Below are 26418 nucleotides of genomic sequence, written 5' to 3' on the forward strand. Positions count from 1 at the left end.
AATAAGAACCTACTGTAATAGCACAGGAAACTCTACTCAGTACTCTGCAATGACCTATATGGGAATAGAGTCTGAAAAAGAGTGGATATATGTGTATGTATAACTGATTCACCTGCCCCACAGCAGACACTAACGCAACACTGTAAATCAATTAGACTCCAATAAAAAAAATTTATTTAAGTGTATACAGTGACTTCATTCCAAAGATTCCAGTACTGAGGAGGGGGTGTGAGTGGAGAAACTGCAAAGAAGACCTCAGCCAGGTGATCAAGGTTAACATCAACGGTAACAAATCATGTTGATAATGTGTACTTTTTTTTTTCAGCCATACTTGGGGGATATTAGTTCCCCACCAAGGACAGAGCCTGCCACCCCCTGCATTGGAAGGGCAGAGTCCTAACCACTGGACCTCCAGAGAAGGCCTGATAGCGTGTACTCTTGGTGTGGAAGAGAACGGCACTTTAGCTCTGTGGTCTTCCTTTCAAAATCCCTTAAGGTTCTAAGCCCCCAAATCCTAATTTTGAAAAAAAATCAAAGTAATTGAGAAACTTTCTACAAAATGCCTTACTCAGAACTTGGGGGTCATCAAAAACAAGGAAAGTTTAAGAAGCTGTCCCAGCCAACAGAAGTCTAAGGAGATATAATGACTAAATGTAATCTCCTCAGAGGGATCCGCTTCCTCATGCTGTTCAATAATCCTCACAGGTATAATGGAAGAAAGTTCAGTGGCTGTGAACTTCGTGCGTGTCAGGACCTGCCCTGTTCCTCTTTAGCCTCAAGTTGATCTTCCTGTTTCGTGTCTGACTCTGCAACCCCATGAACTGTAGCGCAGCCAGGCTCCTCTGTCCATGAGTGTCCCAAGCAGAAATACTAGAGCAGGTTGCCATTTCCTTCTCCAGGGGATCTTCCCGACCCAAGAATTGAACCCCTGTCTCTTTCATCTCCTGCATTGGCAGGCAGATTCTTTACCACTGAGCCACCTGGAAAGCCCAATCTAGGACTAAATATTAATAGTAGGCCCTTCATAAATTGTTGTTGAATGAGTAAATAAACAAGCACAAAAACAAGTAAGAGGTGGATCAATGAAGCTGGGACTTCTAGGCTGATAAGCCCACCTAGGGCGGGGATCTCGAGCCCCCAGACCCTCCATAGGGTCACCTGACAGTTTCTACCAACAGGGATTTATGGAGTCAGTCTCAGCTCTCTGCAGACCAGAGAGGCCAGAAAGGGACCCTTCCTAAGTGAAGTCTTCATTAAAATCCACCTCCCCCCCTCCCCACCTACTCTCTGTCACTGGAAGGTAAAGAGGCCCACTCCCTGGGCCTCAGGCTTTGAAGCCTTAAATCAAAAGCGCAGTCTGATGCGAGCTTCTTAAAGTATCTCAGATGCTTTACCATGCAAATAGGGAGACGTTTTCGTATTTTTAGGTGGCAGGATTGGTGGGTTTGTATATTAGGCTAAAGGAGTGAGGGGCCCCGGAGCTGTAGTTTCCTCCTTTCCCCCTCTCTTCCTCATTCCATTAAAAAAAAAAAAAAAAAGGCGTCAGAAGGTTGAAAAACAAACACACACCGAAAAATGCTAAGAGTAACTGGGAGAGGATGATTCAGAAGTTGAAAAAGTGAAACCCGCAAGGTGTGGCAGCGGTGGGATTCGAACCCACGCCATCGAAATGACTGGAGCCTAAATCCAGCGCCTTAGACCACTCGGCCACGCTACCTCCCGCTTGCAGCGTCTTCCACACGTACTATATTAGTCTCATGACGCGGCGCCTCGCTCTCTTCAAACCCTGCCTCCCTCCATTGTTCTACGTTTGCCAGATATCAGCCTGGCGTCTCTGGCGCCAGTTTCCACGTCCTGACCTCGTGGCTTCCTTCCGGGCTTCGGAATCGGAGTGCTCTCTTTATCCGCAGTAGTAAATACAGTCGGGCCGCAGCATTAAAAAGGAAAAAAAAGAGTTCCAAAATGTTAAGACTCAATCGCCATCTATGTTTGCGTTTGCTTTTCCGTGAGGGCAACATACTGCGTACGACCACGTGGGGGCAGTGCTGCACCGGCGCTTGCTCAGGGCCGAGCTGCAGGTCCGCACGGAACCCGGTTTTCGGGGAACTCAGGGTCCCCATCCTGTGGACTCTCTAGTCCTGCAGCCTTGGGCGGCCCCCTGGCCTGGCACTTGCCACTGTGATTCCAGGAAGAAATATCACTGAACGCTTTTACAGACCATTGACTTCTGTAGGCTCCCTGGGTCATCACGAGTATCCACTTCGTTTTACAGAGCGGGGAACTGAGGCTCAGAGGGGCTAAAAAATCTGTGTTAGCTGCCCCAGGTAGAGCCAGCATTCCTGACGCTTCCGAGATCCAGTGTTCTCCACGTAGAAGACTATTTTCAGTGAGATTTTTAAAACAGTAGCCTTTTCTGCCTCTACTGCCGCCATGGAGCCGGTGAAAAATCCTGTGGGGAAGCGCGTCAACAAAAAAAGCAGCAGGTCCTGTCCTAAGTTTACCTTGGACTGTACCAACCCTGGAGAAGATGGAATCAAGAATGCTGCCAATTTTGAGTAGTTTTTTTCAGGAGAGAATCAAAGTGAATGGGAAAGCTGGGAATCCTGGTGGAGGGGTGGTAACAATCGAAGAAGCAAAGAAAGCAAAATTATTGTAATTGTGCCTTTTTCCAAAAGGTATTTGAAATATCTCACCAAAAAATATTTGAAGAATAATCTACGTGCTTGGTTATGTCTAGTTGCTAACAGCGAAGTTACAAATTGCTACTTACAGATTAATCAAAAATGAAGAGGAGAAAGATGAGGGCCCAAACTCAATTATCTGAAATATTTTGTGTAAGATCTTGAATAAATATTGGGAACCAAAATGGTGGTTTTCCTTATAAAAATAAAATGCAGTAAATTCAGAGCAAATACATACATCAACTTCCAGTTCCTGCCACCCAGAATTCATTTTGTTCAACTCTTCTGAAAGATCACGCAGTGTGGCCACAAGGAGGAAGCAGAGATCTCTTTGGGTAAAGTGAGTGAAGGTGTTAGTTGCTCAGTTGTGTCCCACTCTTTGGGACCCCATAGACTGTAGCCCACCAGGCTCCTCTGTCCATGCATGGAATTCTCCAGGCAAGAATACTAGAGTGGGTAGGCATTCCTTTCTCTGGGGGATCTTCCCAACCTAGGGACCCAACCTAGGTCTACCTGCCTTGCAGGCAGATTCTTTACCATCTGAGCCACCAGGGAAGCCCCTCTTTGAGTAATCCCCCAACAAATGACTCAAAGCCTTCTCCAGCAGTTGGATCATTTGCTAGCAGCAACTGTAACAGTGAAGAACAAACCTGACTCCATATTGAATCTATTCCTTTGGCTCTAACCTTTGTGTTCTGTCCTGTGCTTAGTCACAATGGCTCTGCATCTTTTGTAAAAGGTTGTTGCCTATAACCTGAAATATACAGGCTATCCCCTTCTCAAGGCTGTGATCTTTAAAGGTATAACATGCTTCCATTCATAAGGCAAGAGAAAGTTGCAGAACGGAGAATAACATTTATCCTGTTGGAGGTTTATGGGAACTTTGTGACCTGACCCACATGAACAGTTGCAAGAACAAAGGATTCTGGCGCCAAGAAGTTTGCAACAACCAGCCATCCCCTGCCTCCTCTTTTAGGATAAAAGAAACCTGAATTCTAACTCGAGTAAGGTGGTTCTTTGGAACACTCGTCCACCATCTTCTCTGCCTGCAGGCTTTCCAAATAAAGTTGCTGTTCCTTGGCCCAGAACCTCCTCTCTCGATTTATTGGCCTGTTTTGTGTGTGAGCAGTACGAACTTGGACTCCATAACACAACCCTAGCCCTTCCCACTCTCTCTGATAATTCAAGTGAGCATTTATCCAGCACCTCCTAGACCAGATAAGGCAAAAATCAGGTCTTCTGGGAGAAAAGCTGTTTCCAGAGCTGCCTCAGAACCCTTATGCCAGTTGCTTCAATAGAACAAAAATCCAGTGGGAGTAAGGCCATGAGCTTATCTGCTCCAGCGAGCAGGCCTGACTCCCTGCAGGCCTCCGCAGAAGTGCTGACTCAGCTTCCCTGGTGAGTTCTGCCTTAAGGGTGAGTCTGGGAGGACAGTTCCTATGCAAAACCCAGGCCCAGGCAGGCAAGGGTGGGGAAGCCATGGAAACCAGGGCAACTGGACTCTGTTTATCTTTTGCTTTCTCTTTTTAAGTGACAGTTAAAAATAACTTTTACTTAAGTAATAAATATGTGTTTCTTATCGAAACCCCAAGCTAAAAAATAAAAGTGCAAATAAAAGAATAAAATCATCTTTAATTTCTCCACACAGTTAAACTCTGCCAACACTTCAGTAAAGAAAGGTGTTTTTTTTGTCTTTTTAAATGTGAAATATAATGTAATGCATGCTCACTGTAAATTTTTTTCAAATGTCAAATCTATTTAAAGTTAAAGGGAAGTTCTCTTCTTCACTACTTCCCTCCTTCGAAACCAAATCCCACAACTCATTGTAATGAGTAACAGTTTAGCTGTATCCTGCTAGATCTTTCCCTATGCAGTGAAAAAAGTGTTAGACATGTCCAACTTCTGTGACCCCATGGACTATATATGACCCATCAGGATTCTCTGCCCATGGAATTCTCCAGGCAAGATTACTGGGATAGGTAACCGGTCCCTTCTCCAGGGGACCAACCCAGGGATTGAACTTGGGTCTCCTGCACTGCAGGCAGACTCTTTATAGCCTGAACCATCAAGAAAGCCTATAACAGTACAGGAGCAAATGTATCTAAAGGTCCACACACGCCCCCACCCTAATCCTGGAATTTGCCTTGTGCAAGGGAAAGAGAGAAAGACACCGTCCAAAAGATAGAAGAGTGGTCATTTCATAGCTTCTGGTAGTCTTTCTGTAGCTACAGGTCTGTCACTGAATGGCCCTGTGATGGCTTTGTACAGAGTAGGCCCTAGACCTCCTGAGCCAAGGAGGACTTCCAAGGATTTTTTTTAAAGCTTCTGCTTAAAAGCATCCCATTGTGGTTCTGCGGGGTGAGGGGGATGCAGGGGATAAACAGATAAAGAGTTTTTAAGACAGTGAAGCTGCTCTGTATGATACTAAACATAACACTTGATACATGTCACTGTAAATTAGACCAAACTCATAGAATGTACGGGACTTCCCAGGTGGCACAGTGGTAAAGAATCCACCTCCATCTCCGCCAGCGCAGGAGATGCAAGAGATGTGATTCCATCCCTGGGTGGGGAAGATCCCCTGGAGTAGGAGATGGCAACCCACTCCACTATTCTTCCCTGGAAAATCCCATGGACAGAGGAGCCTGATGGGCTAGTCCCAGCAGGCTCCAGTCCATGGGGTTGCAACTTGCAGAGTCAGACATGACTGCGCACACATGCACATAGAATGCATATAACCAAGAGTTGTATGGTATGCATACAACCAAGAGTGAATTCTAATATAAACTGTGGACTCTACCTGACTGCGATGTGCCAGTGTAGGTTCGTTAAGGGGATGTTGATAATGGGGGAGGCTATTCTTGTCTTGTGTGGGGGCAGGATGGACACAGGAAATCTCCCATAACTTCCATTCAGTTCCACTGTGAACCTAAAACTGCTCTCTAACTCCTACGGCCTCCTGTGGACAGGGAATCCGAGCAGCCTGCACTTAGAAGCATTTTGTTCCCATGGCATTTGTGGCTAGAGCGGTTCTCCAACCCTCCCTGAGCCTGTGGGCGGATTACTCCCATCCTTTGAAGTGGGGAGCAGCCACATACCTAGACTGGGCTAGAGTCCTCTTCCCGGTGAGCTCTCCTCTAAGTTACACCCTGAAGCACCGTGAAGATATCGTGAACCCTTTTTTGAGGGTAACAATTTTATCATGATATAATTTACATACCGTACAAGATCCTTCTTTGAAGTGTATAGCTTATTGTTAAGTATATTCACATAATTATGCAACCATCCCCACAATTTTAAGATATTTTCATCTAAAAAGGAACACCTGTTAGTAGTCACTCTCCATTCCCCACAAACTCCCTTCCCAGCTCCCCAGGCAACCACTTATCTGCCTTCCATCTCAAAGGATTTCCTTACTCTGGCCATTTTGTATAAATGAAATCATATATCTGTTGCCTTTTATGTCTGGCTCCTTTCACTTAGCATATTGTTCTTAAGTTTTATCCATGTGTTAGCATTTATCAGTACTTCACTCCTTTTTATTGCTGAATAATATAGCCCATTTTAATTATCCATTCATTGGTTGATGGACATTGGGTTGTTTTCACCTTTCTCCTATTATGAATAATGCTGCTATGAACATTTTTACAGATGTTTTTGTGCAGACATATGTGTTCATTTCTCTTGGCTATATACTGGGGAGTGGAATTCCTAGGTTATATGGTAACCCCATGTTTAATGTGTTTGAGAAACTGTCAAGTGGCTTTCCACTTTCCTGCTTGCAGTAAATGAGTTTTCCAGTTTCTTCACATCCTTGCCAGCACTTGTTATCTGACTTTTGATTATAGCCATCCTAGTGGATTCAGGTTTGAGTTGCATTTTTCCAATGACTAATGATGTTGAGGGTCTTTTCATGTGCTTATTAGCCATTTGCGTATCTTCTTTGTAGACTGTTCAAATTTTTAACCCATTTTGAAATTGAGTTATATTTTTATTATTTGAGTTATTTTTTATATATTCTAGCTATAAATCTCTCATCAGATATATGATTTATAAATATTTTCTCCCATTCTCTGAATTGTTTTTTCACTTTCTTGATATTTTTTGCATCCTGTGGGTTAGTGAGTCCCGTGATTACTCTGCTGGGGGGAAAGAGGGGGCAAGAGAGGGAAAAATATCCTGTGGGCAGGGAGAGGGGCTTTTCTAATACAAGTGGGAATTTTGTTCTTCAGTGCTTGGAGAGGAGATGTTTGTCCACGTGAGAGAAGAAGGGGCGGGCTTCAGCACATGAAGTAAGGCTTGGAACTAGAGTGCGCCAAGAAACGCTGTGGATGGTTTATTTTTCCTCTTGGATACTATCAAAATGAGGGTACAGTTTCATTTTTATCTTCCTATGTTTAATTCTCTTTGTTATTCCACACTCTTCAGTAAAGTCCGAACAGCTTTATGTGGTGGTTAAGTGGGGTGATTAAGGATCCAGTTAAAACCAAGAATGATCTGGTTCACATCTCCTTGCTTCTGGTTCCCGGGCACCTGAAGCTCCTGGAAGTGATACTTTCAGTGCTGACTCTTTGCGATCCTGTGGACTATAGCCTGCCAGGTTCCTCTGTCCATGGGATTCTCCAAGCAAGAATACTGGAGTGGGTTGCCATTTCCTACTCCAGGGGATCTTCCTACTCCAGGGGATCAAACCCACAACTCTGCAATGGAAGGTGGAGTCTCTGCCGCTGGAGCCACCTGGGAAGCCTTCAGAGTGCAGCTCAAATGTCATCTCATCAGAGAATCCTTCCTGACTGCATTTGCCTTTATAATCTCTTATTGCCCCTTACAATTCTCTCTCATAGCACACCCTGCAGTTTGTACTGGGAATCATGACTGCTTGATTGCTTTAAGAACAAATATCCATAGATAAATAACAAGGATAGCACAAGGAACTATATTCAATATTTTATAATAACTGATAATAGAAAAGAATGTGAAAAAGAATATATATATATCACTTTGCTGTATACTTGAAACTAACACAATTGTTACACAAAGTGATTCAGCTATACATATATATATATATTATTTTTCAGATTGTTTCTGTATTTTATATATAGTAGTATGTACCTGTAAGTTCCTAATTTATCCCTTTCCTCTTTGATAACCTTTATGAAAAGGCAAAATGATAGGATACTGAAAGAGGAACTCCCCAGGTCGGTAAGTGCCCAATATGCTACTGTTGATCAGTGGAGAAATAACTCCAGAAAGAATGAAGGGATGGAGCCAAAGCAAAAACAATACCCAATTGTGGATGTGACTGGTGATAGAAGCAAGGTCTGATGCTCTAAAGAGCAATATTGCATTGGAACCTGGAATGTTAGGTCCATGAATCAAGGCAAATTGGAAGTGGTCAAACAAGAGATGGCAAGAGTGAACGTCGACATTCTAGGAACCAGCGAACTAAAATGGACTGGGATGGGTGAATTTAACTCAGATGACCATTATATCTACTATTGCAGGCAGGAATCCTTCAGAAGAAATGGAGTAGCCATCATGGTCAACAAAAGAGTCCGAAATGCAGTACTTGGATGCAATCTCAAAAACGACAGAATGATCTCTGTTCATTTCCAAGGCAAACCATTCAATATCATGGTAACCCAAGCCTATGCCCCAACCAGTAATGCTGAAGAAGCTGAAGTTGAACGGTTCTATGAAGACCTACAAGACCTTGTAGAACTAAGACCCAAAAAAGATGTCCTTTTCATTATAGGGGACTGGAATGCAAAAGTAGGAAGTCAAGAAACACCTGGAGTAACAGGCAAATTTGGCCTTGGAGTACAGAATGAAGCAGGGCAAAGGCTAATAGAGTTTTGCCAAGAAAATGCACTGGTCATAGCAAACACCCTCTTCCAACAACACAAGAGAAGACTCTACACATGGACATAACCAGATGGTCAACACCAAAATCAGATTGATTATATTGTTTGCAGCCAAAGATGGAGAAGCTCTATACAGTCAGCAAAAACAAGACTGGAGGTGACTGTGGCTCAGATCATGAACTCCTTATTGGCAAATTCAGACTTAAATTGAAGAAAGTAGGGAAAACCGCTAGACCATTCAGGTATGACCTAACTCAAATCCCTTATGATTATACAGTGGAAGTGAAAAATGGATTTAAGAGACTAGATCTGATGAACAGAGTGCCTGATGAACTATGGACGGAGGTTCATGACATTGTACAGGAGACAGGGATCACGACCATCCCCATAGAAAAGAAATGCAAAAAAAGCAAAATGGCTGTCTGAGGAGGCCTTACAAATAGCTGTGAAAAGAAGAGAAGCAAAAAGCAAAGGAGAAAGGAAAGATATAAGCATCTGAATGCAGAGTTCCAAAAGAATAGCAAGGAGAGATAAGAAAGCCTTCCTCAGCGATCAATGCAAAGAAATAGAGGAAAACAATAGAATGGAAAGACTAGAGATCTCTTCAAGAAAATTAGAGAAACCAAGGGAACATTTCATGCAAAGATGGGCTCGATAGAGGACAGAAATGGTATGGACCTAACAGAAGCAGAAGATATTAAGAAGAGGTGGCAAGAATACACAGAATTGTACAAAAAAGAGCTTCATGACCCAGATAATCACGATGGTGTGAATCACGATGGTGTGATCACTCACCTAGAGCCAGACATCCTGGAATGTGAAGTCAAGTGGGCCTTAGAAAGCATCACTACAAACAAAGCTAGCGGAGGTGATGGAATTCCAGTTGAGCTATCTCAAATCCTGAAAGATGATGCTGTGAAAGTGCTGCACTCAATATGCCAGCACATTTGGAAAACTCAGCAGTGGCCACAGGACTGGAAAATATCAGTTTTCATTCCAATCCCAAAGAAAGGCAATACCAAAGAATGCTCAAACTAACGCACAGTTGCACTCATCTCACACGCTAGTAAAGTAATGCTCAAAATTCTCCAAGCTAGGCTTCAGCAATACTCAAACCATGAACTTCCAGATGTTCAACCTGGTGTTAGAAAAGGCAGAGGAACCAGAGATCAAATTGCCAACATCCTCTGAATCATGGGAAAGGCAAGACAGTTCCATAAAAACATCTATTTCTGCTTTATTGACTATGCCAAAGCCTTTGACTGTGTGGATCACAATAAACTGTGGAAAATTCTGAAAGAGATGGGAATATCAGACCACTGACCTGCCTCTTGAGAAACCTGTATGCAGGTCAGGAAGCAACAGTTATAACTGGACACGGAACAACAGACTGGTTCCAAATAGGAAAAGGAGTACGTCAAGGCTGTATACTGTCACCCTGCTTACCTAACTTATATGTAGAGTACATCATGAGAAACGCTGGGCTGGAAGAAGCACAAGCTGGAATCAAGATTGCCAGGAGAAATATCAATAACCTCAGATATGCAGATGACACCACCCTTATGGCAGAAAGTGAAGAGGAATTCAGAAGCCTCTTGAAAGTGAAAGAGGAGAGTGAAAAAGTTGGCTTAAAGCTCAACATTCAGAAAACTAAGATCATGGCATCTGGTCCCATCACTTCAAGGCAAATAGATGGGGAAACAGTGGAAACAGTGTCAGACGTTATTTCTTTGGGCTCCAAAATCACTGCAGATGGTGATTGCAGCCATGAAATTAAAAGACGCTTACTCCTTTGAAGGAAAGTTGTGACCAACCTAGATAGCATATTCAAAAGCAGAGACATTACTTTGCCAACAAAGGTCCGTCTAGTCAAGGCTATGGTTTTTCCAGTGGTCATGTGTGGATGTGAGAGTTGGACTGTGAAGAAAGCTGAGCACCAAAGAATTGACGCTTTTGAACTGTGGTGTTGGAGAAGACTCTTGGGAGTCCTTGGACTGCAAGGAGATCCAACCAGTCCATTCTGAAGGAGATCAGCCCTGGGATTTCTTTGGAGGGAATGATGCTGAAGCTGAAACTCCAGTACTTTGGCCACCTCACACGAAGAGTTGACTCATTGGAAAAGACTCTGATGCTGGGAGGGATTGGGGGCAGGAGGAGAAGGGGACGACCGAGGATAAGATGGCTGGGTGGCATCACTGACTCGATGGACATGAATTTGGATAAACTCCAGGAATTGGTGATGGACAGGGAGGCCTGGCGTGCTGCGATTTGTGGGGTTGCAAAGAGTCGGACACGACTCAGCAACTGAACTGAAGTGAACCTGAAGTATGTTTTCTATGTTTGTGTGTCTATTTCTGTTTTGTAAATAAGTTCATTTGTACAATTTTTTTTTAGATTCCACATATAAGTGATATCATGTTTGTCTTTCTCTGACTTATTTAGTATGATAACCTCCAGATCCATGCATGCTGCTTCAAATAGCATTATTTCATTTTTTATTATGGCTGAGTAATAATCCATTACGTATGTACATATATGAAAAGTGAAAGTGTTACTCTCAGAGTGTTATTCAACTCTTTGTGACTCCATGGACTGTAGCCCATGAGGCTCCTCCGTCCATGGAATTCTCCAGACAAGTACACTGGAGTAGGTAGCCATTCCCTTCTTCAGAGGGTCTTCCAGACAAGACCTGCGAATTGAATCCAGGTCTCTGGCATTGCAGGCAGATTCTTTACCATCTGTGCCACCAGGAAAGCCCATATGTGTGTGTATGTGTACAGACACCACATCTTTGTCCATTCATCTGCTGATGGACATTTAGATTACTTCAAAGAGATTCCCTTTTAAAATGGCTGCTATAAAAGACCCAAATTAGTATCTCATTGGCCTGACTTGGGTCACATGCTCTTCCCAGAACCAATGAATGGGGCAAAAGTGTTGGAATATACTGACTGACCAGGTCTAGTCATGTGTCCAATCTCAGAGCCAGGAGAGTGGAGAGGGCTGTTCTCATGAATCGAGAATAGGGTGTACTGGTTCCTTAAAAACAAAAGATGCTCATACACCATAGAGAGGAAAAAAGAAGCCAAAAAACTTGTCTAGAGCCACAGAGCTATAAGTAGAGCAGTCTCTTTTTTTTTTTTTGGCCTTTCTTTGGGCTTGAACAGATTAGCTCAGACTCTGTTCTTGTCCAGCTTTCCCGTAGTTAAAATTTCCAGGTATAATTTTGTTTTATGCTGAAAGCCAAAGTTTTTTGAAGGTGACTAATGGAACCAATATTTTAAACAAAAATGATATGTATCTTCTAGATCTTGCATTTTCTGAAACTTGTAGTATTTAGGCCAAAGGGTAAAACACTCAAAGACCAATGGTTTCAGGACCATTTCTTTTTTTTTCATTCCCTTCACCACCTTATGAGGTGCTGCCTGAATGTCACCCTCTCCCCAAGCCTCATAAACTTGTACCTACTCCCTAGAGACCACTGCAGCTGGTAAGCTGAAGGACTTCACTCTCCCAACAGAATCTGAATTTTCAGGGGCCACAAAAACTGAAGTGGCCCTCCCAGGTGGTGCAATGATAACGAATCCTCATGTCAGTGCAGGAGACCCAGGAGACAGGGCTTTGATCCCTGGGTTGGGAAGATGCCCTAAATTAGGAAATGGCAACCCACTCCAGTATTCTTGCCTGGGAAATCCCATGGAAGGAGGAGCCTGGCGGGCTACAGTCCATAGGGTTGCAAAGAGTTGGACATCTCAAGCAACTGAGCACACACACACAAAACTGAAGAGTCAAGACTAATGGACAGGACATTCTAGGGAGTGGTCAATATATACTGAGACCTAGGTCAAAATCTGCGACTTCCTATGTAAACTTGGGAGAGTCACTTCACCTGCCTTAGTCTCCCTGTTTATGAAGTGGGGAAAATAAGAGGATTATGACCAGAATTTAAAAAGATAATGTCTATAAAGCAGTTACCAAAGTGCCTGATACAAAGTGAATGTCCTGTAAATATCAGTTCTTATCACAACTCCAAAAAGGCTCATCGAAGAAGGCATTGCAAATGACAGGTAGCCCTTGACCACAGAAACATGTTTACAATCCAGTGTTGAGTGGATAGGAGAAATAGGTAAGAGTCCACTCTTGTTAGGAAAAATGTAAACACTCCCACAATCATACTTAGGTAACCCTGTCTCTCTGTTTCTGGCCTGCCTGCGTGCACTTGTTTCTCTGCGTTTGCCTGGGGCCCCTACCTTGGAAATCTTCTGGGCAACTGTATCTCTATAAGCCTCAGTTTTATGATCTGTACAATACAGCTACAAAGGTTGACATGAAGATAGTATGAGAAAAAACGCTTGATACATATCAGTTATTTCTTTTTTTTCTGTGCCCCGTGCAGTGGAAGCCCAGAGTCTGAACCACTGGACAACCAGCGAAGTCTTATTTCTAAATTTAACAGTTATGAAATTCTAAAATTTCGCTAGGAAAATAGGAAGATATAATATGAACTTGTTCACAGTGGTTATCATTAGTTTTATTTCCTTTTCTTCGTTATACTTTACCGTATTTATTTGTTCATTTCCCAGGTATTTATTAAGCACTTGCTAGGTACCAGGCCGGGAAGGATCCCCTGGTGGAGGGCATGACAACCCACTCCTGTATTCTTGCCTGGAGAATCCCATGGACAGAGGAGCATGGCGGGCTACAGTCCATAGGGTCACACAGAGTCACAGACACAACTGAAGCAACTTAGCACGCACGCCGATGCCAAGCCGTGCGCTAAGAGGACTACAGCAACGTACTATACAAATAATTACACAAATAATTGCCATAAGTTTTTGCAAAGCAGAGATCAGAAAAAAAGCGATTTGAGACGTACAATGAGACCGGATCATTACTGATTTTGGAAAGGATTCGAATACAGGAACTAGACAGGCAGCGGATGGAGAATGGGAGGGTGCGGTACGAGAGCAAGGGGTTAGCTGTCCCCTCTGAAATTACCCGCTGGGCGGGCGCCCCCTTTGCCAGTAGGTGGCCAGGCCTGCCGCAGGCGTTAGATCCGGAAGCTCTGTATTCAGCTGGCTAGTCAGCCGCAGACGCAGCGCCGGGAGGTCCACGCGGCGGCAGAAGGAGCCCGGGCGGCCACTGGGGGCGGCCACGTGAGCGCCGCGGCCCCGCCCCGGCGCGCCGCCTCCGGCCCCAGCCCCAGCTCTGCCAGTGTGGGGATCCGCCTCCCGCAAGTCGCGCTGCCGCTGCAGCTGCCCCAGCCCCGCTGACGGTGGCCCTCGGAACGCTCCCCTAGCGCCCCGGGATCATTCCAGCGGCTCCGCGCACCCCTCGCGCCCCGGGACCGTTCCTGCGGCCGCCGCCGCCTCCCCCGAGCGCCGGCCCGCGCGCCCGGCTCGCCGCTCCCCGGCATTTTCGGGGGGCCCGCCCGCCCTGCACCCTGGAGCACCGGGCCACGAGCCTCTGCCAGTTCCTCTGGATCCTCGCGGCCGTGAGCAGCGGCTGCCGCGCCGGGCCGCCCGAGGCAGGTAAGTGGGGCCGCGGTTGGCCAAGGGGGCCGGGATCCGGCGCTGCAGGCCGGCGCGCCCCGGTGCTGCCGGCGTCCGGAGCGCTCAGGGTCCGGTGCTTAAAGCGGGGCTCGAGGCGGAAGGAGAATGTGAGGGTTCAGCTCTTCGGCTTTCACTGCTTGCTTCTGTAAAATGGGAGCGTCGTGCCGATTAACGGCAGAGCCTATTAGGAAAATACTTGGCACTCCTTGGTGTGGGAGAGGCAGCTTGGGGGCCTCCGCCTGGGGCGCCTCGGGGCCCGCAGAGGTGGGGGAGGGATGCCGAAGCCGCATCCCCCACCTGGGCCCCCGAACAAGAGGCCCCAGTTCCAGGAACCTCAAGGACAGTGTCGACGCACCCTTGCTGCACTGTTGACTGCGGGAGTTTCGGGTGTTGGCAGGCCCCGTGGGCAAGTGCGCCAAGGGGCCGGGCATCAGTATGCGGAGTGGCGGGGCGGGGGCCTCCCCGGGTGAGTCCCGGCCTAGATCCGCTGCGCGGGCCTCGGGGGTTGCGGGGAACCCGCCCAGCTGCGCCCCGGTGAGACACATGGGCTGCTGGGAGGAGGGTGGCTAGTCTGCAGGAGGGAAGTTCTGTGGGAGCCTGACTTCTGGGTGCTCGGCCCTGGAAGCTGCTGCCTGGGGGCCGCTCAGACAGGAAATTGTCTACCCCTCTGATTTTACAGAGAAGGAAACTGAGGCCCAGAGTAATCTAACAGCAGGTACTAATGAGCAAGGTGGGCTAAGTGAAGGAATAGAGAGCAAGCAGGTGGGAGCTGATAATGCCGTGTGTGTGGCGTGGGCGGGGGGGAGGTCTTGTGGGGGGTCATTGGGGAAGGCTTCCTGGAGGTGGTGATGGAAAGGATGCCTGTGGGAGGAAGTGGGATTTAGAGTTTCCTAGGTGTCCTTCTCCCTGGCCTCCACAGCACCTTTCATTTTTTACTCCAGGCATTTATTCAACAAATACAATAAAGCTGCTGGGATTTCAGGTGTAACAGGATGGTTGGGATTGCCATCCCCCCTCCTCTCCTATTCTTCAAGAAGGGATGTGGGCTGCTGTCCCAAATTATCTTTTGTAGGGGGTGGGGAGAGAGGAAGTCAGGGTCTGAGGATCCCTTGAAATGATCTGTTTACATATGGTCACTTGTGTACATTCTGTGATTTGCAGCAGGGTGTGTGTGTGTGTGTGCTTTGGGTGACAGGACAGTACTTTCTGGCTGATTAAGGATGTATCACTGATACGATCTTTAAACATTTTTAATGTATTATGTGGCAGAGATGGCTGTTGGTCACCATGTCCTCCTCTTCCTGGGATATCATCCTGGTTGCGTTTTGTGGGCTCCCTTATAATTTGTTGGGCCACATGACTAAGTTTTGGCTTGTTGGAATATGAGCAGAAATAGTGTGTGTCTCCCCCAAGGCTGGACCCTGAAAACCTCCCCCATTCTCCTATTTACCAGCAGAGTTGAGAGGACTGTGAGGGCCTGGCAGAGGGCAGAGCCACAGCCTGGAAGGTGGCTGGGTCCCTGATTGACGGGAGCTCTCCTTTCCACCTCTCTGGTGGTCTGTGACTATCTGCTGAAGAAACTGGGGCTCCAGGAAGCCCTATGAAACATCTGTGGGTATGAGAGGGGCTTCTTGGTTGTGGCTTTCCCCTCGGGGTGATCTGGTGTTCTGCAGGGGAGGGTGTCTTTAGGCCCTTTTTCTCACACTGATCAGATTCCCCAAAGAAGTCTGGTCCAGTCTTTGGCAGGGTTGACATCCAGGTGCCAGGACACAGAGAGCAGTGTGGAAGAAAGCTGAGGGTCACCAGCAGAAACTTGGATTTGTTCAGGCTCATTCTCTTAAGATTTACTCTTTCTGGTTTGATTCTTAAAGTTGATACAGGAAGTGTTGATGACCAGGACCTCATTCAATGTAATAGTGGCTTGCTGGACTGACTTAAAAATAAACATTTTTGTGCTGGGGAGATCAGTTCTGCTGATCAAGAAGCTGCAGATGTAACCCCAGCGAACTGAGAATGTTCTAGAAGAAAGTGACTATAGTGCTCACCACAGTATAAAAGTGGCTTGGCCCTTCAAGTGTTGCTGAATTATACTCCTGCCACCAAGGCTGATGGGCACAAGAAGCAGGCTTCCAACAAAGGAAGAAGTGAGTCACTAACAGGCTTGATAATAAAGTAGAAGACAGTAACTTGTCCAAAGACCCAGGGCCGTGGAACACCCAGAGAAGCATTTCAGATGGCTAGAAAATCAGAGGGCAGACAGTGTTTAGTTCTCCAGCTGGGACACTTTCTAGACCTCGCAAGGATTCCACAGGGAGTGGCCAAAAGGCAGGAGGCTCAACTGAGAACATGTCTCTGGGCCAGTGGTTCTTTTTTTTTTTTTTTTAAGTTTTTATTTTTTAAATTTTAACGGGCCAGTGGTTCTTGAATTTCGGTGCATATCTACACCACCTGGAGGAATTGTTTAAACACGGCTTGCCGGGCCCATCCCCAGAGTTTACTTGAGCAGGACTGGCACGGGGCCCCCAGAATTTGCACATGTGACGAGTAGAAGTGGGACCTGCTAGTGGTCCCAGGAATCACAGTTTGAAAGTGGTTTAGGAAGTCAGGGCTGAGCGAACCCTGGATGGATCTGCACTGGCTGCAAACCCACCTCCCCTGCCTTCTGGCCGCGTGATTAGGGGCAAGTCGCTTCACCTCTCTGTTCCTCAGTTTCTTCATCTGTAGGATGAGGCTAATGGTGCCAAACTCCTGGGGCTCCAGCGATGCTTCCTGGAGGAGGTGACATCTATCTAACCTGAGACCTGAGGGATGAGCAGAACTGGCTAGGGGATGGGTAGGGAGAGCAGGTTAGGGCGTGTGCCAAACAGATGGCACCATGTGGGTGAGCCCAGGGAGCAGGGAACCCTTGTTCTCCAGGGGGCTGAGCAGGAGCTTTGTGAGTGGTGCTGGAAAGCTGTGACTCTGTTCTGGGCTACGTGTCTCAGGACAGCATTGCAGTGCAGGGGAGGCTGACCAGGGTGCCGAAAACGGGCCTCAGGGATGGGATGGGCCTGATAGCAGCGCCAGTTACTTCTGTCCGCGCTCCACCACCTCACATGTAGCCCCCTGGCCTCACCTAGATGCAAAAGGATTTGGTCAGGGGTACGCAAAACACAGTGGACAGCTGGCTTCTGCGCCACAGACCAGCTCTCTCACCTCTTCTCCACCTTGCTCACACTGCCCCACTTGGTAGATGAGTGAATTATGCACATGAGGAAGCCAAGTTTCAGAGAGGTTAGCTAATTTGCCCAATGGCACTCAGCTAGTAGTGGCAGAGCCCGGACTTGAACCCAGATCTGTTCATCTCCAAAGCTTGTTGGGCCCAATCCTTGTCTTGGCTGCTTTTTGAGGGCCTCCGCATGATCCAGGCTTTCCCACTCAGGTTTTCCCATATACTCAGCTGTGTCTCCTGGCTAAGTAACCCCTAGATGCCTTGTAATTGTAACCTGATAGTCCCTCTATTCCTCCATGCCTACAATGCCCATTATATCTGCAGAAATGGCCCACTTTTCTCCAGTTAATCATTCGTTCATGCACCCTGCATTTCTAGGGAACCTCGTGTGTGCCAGACATTGTGCTCTGGGCTAGGAGCTAGAAGGACCAAGACACGGCCCCTTTTGTTCCAGACACTCACATGGTCTGGGCACCGAGAGGCTGTATAAACACAGAGTTGCCCTGAGAAATGAGACATGCTGTCTCTCTGGTCTGACCCACCAAGAGTACAGAGTGTCCTGGGAACATGAGAAGGGTGCAAATAATTAAAAATTAAAATTCAGTCCCTCTTGTGCATTTTGTTCATTGAAGTTATACCTACAGTATTGTGCTTTGTATTCTAAAAGGTGTATTTTTGGTTTTTAAAACAATCACCTTTGAATCATAAGGGCTTCATATGAGCGAAGCACAGTGAATGTTTTTATGAGCCTTAGCAGAGTGAATGTTGACTTGTCTTCCTGGGTTCAGCTGTGGGTTGCTGCTCTCATCAGTGAGTAAGCTGATTTCTCTGTCTCTTTCTGGTATGCGTGGAAACGTGTTTTTAAAAGAGAAGAGGAGGAAAGGAGGATGGGGACGTCTCCTTGGAATACCACCAGAGTCATTCTAGAGCAGGGTTTCTCAGCCTCAGGACTATTGAGAGTTTGGCTGGACAGCTCTTTGTTGTGGGAGCTATCTTGTGACAGCCAGAGGTGTCTCCAGTCACTGCCAAGTGTCCCCTGCCCTACTGTCTAGACTGCATTTGTTTCCTGTTGCTACTGTAACAAATTGCCACAGATTTAGTGGCTTAAAACAACGGATTTCTTTCCTTATGGTTCTGGAGGTGAGAAATTCAAAAGCCAAGGTAGCCAAGTTCAAAAGCAGGGCTATGTTCTGTCTGGAGGCTGCAGGGAAAATCTGTTGCTCTGCCTTTTCCAGCTTCTGCAGGCCTCCAGCATAACTTCCCCTGTCTTCCAGGCCAGCTGCATAGCATCTTCAAATTTTTGTCTATGACTCCTGTTTCATTGTCACGTCTCTTGCTCTGACTCCTGCCTCCTTTTTATAAAGACTCACTGGATAATCCTGCATAATCTTTCATCTCAAGACCCTTCATTTAGTCATACCTGCCAAGTTGATTTTGCCACATAAGGGAGTATATTTGCAGGCTTTGGAAATTAGGGTGTGGACATATTTGTTGAGGGGGGCATTAATCTGCCCACGACATAGACTTTTGGGTTTCTGGGTATAATGGAAACCCAGAGAAGTCTTTCTGGAGGGGGTAAAAGTTTGAGCTGGATTTTGAAGGGAACAGAAGGATTTGGCAGCAGTTGGGAGAGGCCCAGAGAAGTCTTTCTGGAGGGGGTAAAAGTTTGAGCTGGATTTTGAAGGGAACAGAAGGATTTGGCAGCAGTTGGGAGAGGCATTCTGGAAAGAGGGTCCTTCAGGTGTAGGGGCCGGGACATGAGGACTTGGTTGTGAATAGTGAGTGGTTCTTGGGTGGGGACATCTGTAAATCAGTCCTTTTATTCTGACATTCTGACATAAACTGTATTATTTCTTGAGATAGTTTTAATAAATGTTTATTTATGAATACCTACCGTATGCTGCGGATACGGTAGACACTTTGAATTTTTAGCTGGAGGCTTGACTTAGTAACTCCTGATATGACACTTTTGTTACTGTCCCCTCCCCCAGCAAATAAATGAAACGCAGCCTGGAAAGGCATTTGATGAGCACTTCAGGCTCCTAGCTGGGGAGCCAGGATTCAAGCTGGGTCCTGTGACTGCAGAATGCAGGGTCTTGGGCACGACACTGAGCTTTGGTTTTTTCCCAACTATTTTAAAATTGAAGTATAGTTGATTTACAGTGTTGTATTAGTTTCAAGTGTACAGCATAGTAATTGAATGTTTTTTTTTATAGATTATACTCTGTTGAAAGTTGTTACAAGATAATGGCTATAATTCCCTGTGCTGTAAATGTATCCTTGTTGTTTGTCTAGTTTATACATAGCAGTCTGGATCTTTTAACGTGCCTCTCTGTTTCCCCCTGTCCCCACTATGTTTTCTGTGTCTGTGAGTCTGTTTCTGTTTTCCTGTAAACATTCACTTGTTATATTTAGATTCCGCAAATAAGTGCTAACATACAGTATTCTCTGACTTGTTCACTAAGCATAATAATATCTACGTCCATCCACATTACTGCAAATGGCAGAATTTCGTCACTTTTTGGGGGCTGGGTAATATTCCATTGTGTAATATGTATGGATACATGTGTATGTCTTTATATATTTATATAGGCTTCCCTGATAGCTCAGTAGTAAAGAATCCACCTGCAATGCAGGAGACCTGGGTTTGATCCCTGAGTGGAAAGATGCCCTGGAGAAGGAAGTGGCAACCCATTCCAGTATGCTTGCCTGGTAAATCCTCTCCACAGAGGAGCCTGGTGGGCTATAGTCCATGGGATCACAAGAACTGGACTTGACTTAGAAGCTAAACCAGCACCACTACACACACGCGCACACACACACACACACACACGCACACGCACGCACGCACTACATCTTATTTATCGGTTCACCTGTTGATGGACACAGGTTGCTTCCATATCTTGCCTGTTGTAAATGTTGTAAACAGTGCTGCTATGAATGCTGAACATTGGGTCCTTGTATCTTTTTGAATTGTTTTCTTTTTTTTTTTGGATATATACCCAGGAGTGGAATTGCTAGATCCTATTACAGTTCCATTTTAAGCTTTTAGAGGAAGTCTACACTGTATTCCACATTTATAGTCTATACTGTATTATATATTTACAAATTGGTGATTTTACATTCCCACACAAAAGTGAACCTTTTCTCCACATCCTTGCCAACATTTTTATTTGTAGGCTTCTTGATGATAGCCATCCTGACAGGTGTGAGGTGGTATCTCATTGTGGGTTTTTAAAAAAAATATTTGTTTATTTATTTGTCTGTGTTGGGTCTTAGTTGTGGCTGGTGAGCTGTGTTACCCTGTGGGATGTGGGATCTTAGTTCTCTGACCAGGGATCAAACCCACGTTCCCTGCGTTGGAGGTGGATTCTTATCCACTGGACCACTGGAAGAGTCCTTCATTGTTGTTTTTATTTGTGTTTCTCCAATGATTGGGCTTCTCAGGTAGCTTAGTGGGTAAAGAATCCGCCTGCAGTGCAGGAGACCTGGCAGATGCGAGTTTGATCCCTGGGTTGAGAATATCCCCTGGAGGAGGGTATAGCAACCCACTCCAGTATTCTTACCTGGAGGATCCCATGGACAGAGGAGCCTGGTGGGCTACAGTCCATGGGGTTGCAAAGAGTTGGACACGACTGAGTGACTAAGCACACGCACACGCCAACAATTAGTGATGCTGAGCATCCTATGTGCCTTTTCACCAGCTTTATGAGGTATAATTAACAAATTACAATTGTACGCATTTAAGGCATAAAATGTGATGAATTGATATACATATATTTGTGAAATGGTTACCACAATCAACCTAATTAATGCATCCATAATCTCATATAGTTACCATTTGTTTTATTTTGATTGTGTGTGTGTGTGAGAACAGTTAAGATTTACTCTCTTAAGCAAATTTCAAGTACACAATTCAGTATTATTAGCTATAGTCGCCAGTACACTAGCTCTCCAGGCCTTAATTCATCTTCTAACTGAAACTTTGTACACTTTAACATTCTCTCTCCATTTCCCCCACCCCACCCGCAGCCCCTGGCAACCACCATTCTACTCTCTGCTTCTCTGAGTTCGGCTTTTACAGACTCCACGTGTAAGTGAGATCATACAGTATTTTTGTGTGTCTGGCTTGTTTCAGTTAACATAATGTCCTCCATGTTATTGCAAATGACAGGATTTCCTTCTTTTTTAAGACTGAATAATATCCCATTGTGTACATAATACATGAACTTAGGCAAACTCCAGGAGCTAGTGAAGGATAGGGAGGCCTGACATGCTGCAGTCGGTGGGGTTGCAAAGAGCCAGATACGACTTAGTGACTAAACAACACGACAAATAGATATACCGCATTCTCTTTACCCATTCATGTGTCAGACACTTAGGCTGTTTCCATATCTTGGCTATTGTGAATAATGCTGCAGTGAACCCGGGAATGCACCAAGGTAAGTTTGTGTTTCTTGTTTGAAGGGAACTGAGAACTCAAGCTAGAGCTCAGGACATCCTTGGAGCAAGCCAGGAGCAGTCTAGGGCAGCCTGGGTCCGCTCAGTTTCCCTCCCTGGAGTGGCCCTGTCGGAGATGGGCAGTCATTTCTCTGCCTAGTGTCACCTGTCATTGCCAGAAGGGAGAGTCCACATTGAGAGCTTAGCATGGTGCCTTCGACACCGTAAGCTGTCCACATGTACTTGTCTGTCTTAGTTCAGTAAACATTGTGCATTTTTGTGGCCAGTGGGAGCAAAGGCCTCTTCTGCTTTCTTATCACTCATTTGCAGCATAAAAACCACATCTGTCTTGGGTAAGATGAACTCATGAGAAATCCATCGTTCCTTCTGGTTAGTGGGATAAGATAGAGGGTTCCTGGATAGAACTATAGATCATCATACTAAGTGAAGTAAGTCAGACAGAGCAAGACAAATATGATATGAAATCACTTATAGGTAGAATCTAAAATAAAGATACAAATGAACTTATTTACAAAACAGAAATAAGCTTACACAGAAAACACACTTACCAAAGAGGAAAGGGAAGGAAGGGATAAATTAGGGATTTAGGATTGACAGATACACACTACTGTATATAAACTAGCTAAACAACAGGGATTTAGTGTGTAGCACAGGAAACCACATTCAGTATCTCGTGATAACCTATAATAGAAAGGAATCTGAAAAAGAATATATATGTACAACTGAATCACTTTGCTATGTACCTGAAACTAACACGATATTGTAAATCAGCTATACTCATAATAATTTTAAAAGAGAGAGTTCTTGGCATGGTCTCTAAAGAAAGCAGCAAAAGACCTACCAGTCGGAGTGGCAGAGTGGGGGAGGGAAGTAATGAGGGGAAGTGGAACTACAGTTTCATTTATCATGTCAGAAACTCGATAGATAGCAAATAACAGAGAGGACTTCCCTAGTGATCCAGTGGTCAAGAACCTGCCTGCTCAGGCAGGGCACACAGGTTCGATCCCTGGTCGGGGAGGATCCCACATGCCATAGGGTAACTAATCCTGTGCACCACAACCACTGAAGTCCATGTGCCGTAGAATCTGTGCACCCAGAGAAGCCACGCAGTGAGAAAGCCACATGCTGCAACTGGAGAAAGCCTGTGCACGGCAACGAAGACCCAGTGAAGCCAAAAATAAGTAATTAAGAAAAGAAATAACGGAGAAAGCATGTTACTTAGAGACATGGTGTTATCTACCAAGAGTCACATATAGAAAATTGGAAGCGGCTGCCCCTGGAGGTGGGAAGCAGAGCTGCCCATGTGCTGCTGCACAGGTTGCTCACTCGAGTTGAGCATACCTAACCTGTGCACACACACAGTGGCCCTCATAGGAAAGGGGTGTTGTTTTTAACCCTGTGCTTTAAGGTGCGTGTGTGTGCTCGGTTATGTCCAATTCTTTGCAACCCCGTGGACGGTAGCCCTTCAGGTTCCTCTTTCCATGAAATTTTCCAGGCAAGAATACTGGAGTGGATTGCCATTTCCTTCTCCAGTGTTTTAATGAAAGATTTTTTAAGATTATGTGTTAATAACATACAGTGACCCTAAGTCCTGGTTGGGTTTTGGACTTTTCTTATTGCAGATGACACAGAATCTATGTGTACTCAGCCAGATTGGCCCCCACATACCCCAAAGGGCAAGGGTTTATTGTGTCATATAATTCAGAAGTCCAGGCAGGCAGTTTGGCTTCAAGCATGTTTGGATTCAGGATCTCAAATGGTATCATCACTATTCATTTTTCTCTGCATGTCTTGTTCTGCTCTTCACCAAATGTCAGCTTCACCAAATGTCAACCAGATGTTCTCTGATGACCTCAGCCCTTGTCTCAGATTAACATGCTGCAGAAAATGATTGATCCTCTCTTCTAGTTGCTCAAGCCAAAGCCCCAGGCTTACCTGGGATTGGGCCATAGTGGTTTGACTTGAGTCACATGCCCATCCCTGAGTCAGTCGCTTTGAACAGTACATGCATTCTGTGATGGGCTTAGCAGGGTCATGTGACATACTCTGTTACCTGGGGCTGAATCCCCAACCCCAACCACATGACCTGAGAGCTGGGGACAAGCAGATCCCCAAACAGAAACAGTTGTATGGCATGAGATGACCCACAAGTCACCTGGCCCACTGTGGTTCAGTTAAGGACTGGTGAGATCTGCTGTGTTGGGCATATACTAGTGGGTATCCTGGCAGCTCAGCATGGCCCATGTTGGCTCTGGGGTGCTGGCTCCCAGGAGTGGTAGGTGGAAGATTCCAGCTCATTTCTATGGCAGGAAGTCAGCTCCAGGGGGTGAGGGGAGCCCCAGGGCGGGCCGGTGTCACTGTGGCCTGGCCCACAGGACTTGACCTAGGCATTGCAGTCATCATTTCCTCCCCTGTGGCTGCCAGAGAAGCCCTTTATGGCAGGACACAGTGAGCAGTGGTTCGGCGGTCAGAGCCTAAGATAGCCTGCTCCCTGAGGACCCCTGAAGAAGCTTGGCTTGGCTGCTAACCAGGCATCCAGGTCACCAGTCTGGCTTGGACCCAGGACTCGGCCCTGTTTAGTGATGGTAATAAAAATGATGATGGTAATTATAGTCTTAATGCTTGCTCTGTGCCAGCCCTGTCTAGTTAGAGGGGTGAGTGCAGCTCTGCATCCCAGGTTAGAGTGAGAAACCTGAGCCTAAGAGGTAAGGTCACACAGCTGGGAAGTGGCAGAGCTGGGACTTGAACTCCGGCTTGACTCAGAGCTCTGCTCAGCTGCCTCGCCATAGAAGTATTTTCCCAGGATGTGTCACGGGCTAGGAAGGAAAGATGTGGATGTCTGAGTGAGGACAGAGGAGAGCTTCTTGAGAATCCTGACGTCTTGGGAACCAAGGTTCTGCTCCTGGTCTCAGTCTCTCTGCTCACACAGAAGCCCATTGTGGGCCAAACAAAGCCCAGGTTTGATGGAGATTCCTAGGAGGGTAGGTGTTGAAACAGGCATCGTGGGGCTGAGTTATGGGCCAGGGAGGGCTCCTTGCTTGTTTACGGGAATCCAACATCCCCCAGGGGCTCCATCTTTATGGGCAGATGTGGAAGCAGCTACCACGTTAGGACTCTGGGCTGAGACTGCAGTTTTCCCAGGCTGACCTCCCCAGGCATCAGTTTGTCATAAGAGATATGATATGACTTTTTATGACAGGGAAGAGAAGGGGCTCCTGGACCAGACAGAATTAGCAACTTGTAGGAAAAAAAGAAAACTATAATATGTTATATAAGTTTAGATAGCACACTCTGAAGATTGTGAGTCCAGGATAATTATGCTCCCCATGATGTAAGATTATGCTGTTCCAGGCTCTCCCTGTTTCATGACTCTGCCATCCTCAGCACATGGCTTCCTTCTCATGGATAAATTTAGTTGCTTGGGCTCCAGCCATCATACCTGCATTCCAGCCAGCAGGAAGGAGAGAGAGCAGAAAGGTATACTTCCTCTTTTAAAATTTTTATTTATTTATTTTTAGCTTTTTATTTTGTGTTGGGGTATAGCCAATTAACAGTGTTGTGATAGTTTCTCTTAATTTTTTTAAAAAAATATTTATTTATTTATCTGGCTGTGCTGGGTCTTAGTTGTGGCATATGTGATCTGGTTCCCTGATCTAGGCCCTCTGCATTGGGAATGCAGAGTCTTAACCGCCCCCAACCACCAGGCAAGTCTTACTGTATAGCACAGGGAACTATATTCAATATCCTGTGACAAGAATATGAAAAAGAATTTTTATATATAACTGAATCACTTTACTGTACAGCAGAAATTAACACAACATTGTAAATCAACTGTACTTGAATAAAATAAAATTTAAAAACCCTTCCCTAAAGTTGCATACAGCCCTTCTGCTCATACCCCCTTGGCCAGAACTTGGTGACATGGTCACCCCTAATTGCAAAGGAATCTGGTAAATGTAGACTTTGTTTTGAGTGGCCACATGCTTGGCTGAAAAGCCATGGTTCTATTATTATGGAGAGAAGAGCTGTTAGGGGGTAGTTAGCAGGCATTGCCACAGCTGCCTTAAGAGCAAATTTATGATCACCGAACAGCCTTTTAAAGCAGATCCCCCTCACTCAGTTCTGGAATCCATTATCAAGTGCCTGCCGAGTACAAGGCACTGTGCCAGCCAGGGTCACAGCTGCTTGTCTGCTTTTGTTTCCCAGGAAAAGGTCAGATCAGCGGTGGGACGTGGCCGAGGGCTGGGGTAATGGTCCGAATTCCCCTGTGAACCACCGTGGAACCTCAGTCCGGCTGTTTCCCCACTCAGCTGCCCTCACGGATGGGGCAGTTAGTGAGATGAATTAATGTAGCCCGGGTCGCCAGCGGCACAGCTGGAATTTGCACCCTTGGCAGCCTGGCTTCTGAGCCCGGGCTCTTAACCGCTGGGCTACACTGCCCGGCGGTCTGAAGCTGAAGCTGTGGTTCCGGCCCCTCCCCTGGCGCGGGTGTGGCCCCCGAGGCCAGTGCCCTGGCTGGGTGCAGCCCCAGGCAACCGTCTGTCCTGGTCAGCAGGGACTGTGGCCAAGGGCTGACCAGGGCAGAGTAGGCCTTGGGGCTGGGAGTGGCCGAGGGTGGAGAGAAGTGGGCACAGGGCCTGGGGACGATT

General features: G+C 46.1%; 1 protein-coding gene and 1 non-coding gene across 9 annotated transcripts in view; one reads left to right on the plus strand and one right to left on the minus strand.

The window, feature by feature from the left end:
• Positions 1 to 1635: 1635 nt before the first annotated feature.
• Positions 1636 to 1717, minus strand: TRNAL-UAG (transfer RNA leucine (anticodon UAG)). Its single transcript has one exon. It is a non-coding gene; the product is annotated as a tRNA-Leu (tRNA).
• A 12041-nt stretch (positions 1718 to 13758) lies between these two features.
• EEF2K (eukaryotic elongation factor 2 kinase) overlaps positions 13759 to 26418 on the plus strand; it is a 68248-nt gene continuing 55588 nt past the window's right edge. For 4 of the 8 annotated variants that reach the window (XM_027961696.2, XM_042240346.2, XM_027961699.2 and 1 more), the window contains exon 1: positions 13759 to 14076. The gene's annotated coding sequence lies outside the window, so the exon portion shown is untranslated. Of the gene's footprint in view, positions 14077 to 14565; positions 14632 to 21340; positions 21402 to 25120; positions 25247 to 26418 lie in introns of those variants that run through there. The other 4 variants (XM_060406037.1, XM_060406038.1, XM_042240345.1 and 1 more) reach the window with 3 other exon arrangements.

This window comes from Ovis aries, chromosome 24 (assembly GCF_016772045.2).
Source record: "Ovis aries strain OAR_USU_Benz2616 breed Rambouillet chromosome 24, ARS-UI_Ramb_v3.0, whole genome shotgun sequence".
Lineage (NCBI taxonomy): Eukaryota > Metazoa > Chordata > Mammalia > Artiodactyla > Bovidae > Ovis > Ovis aries.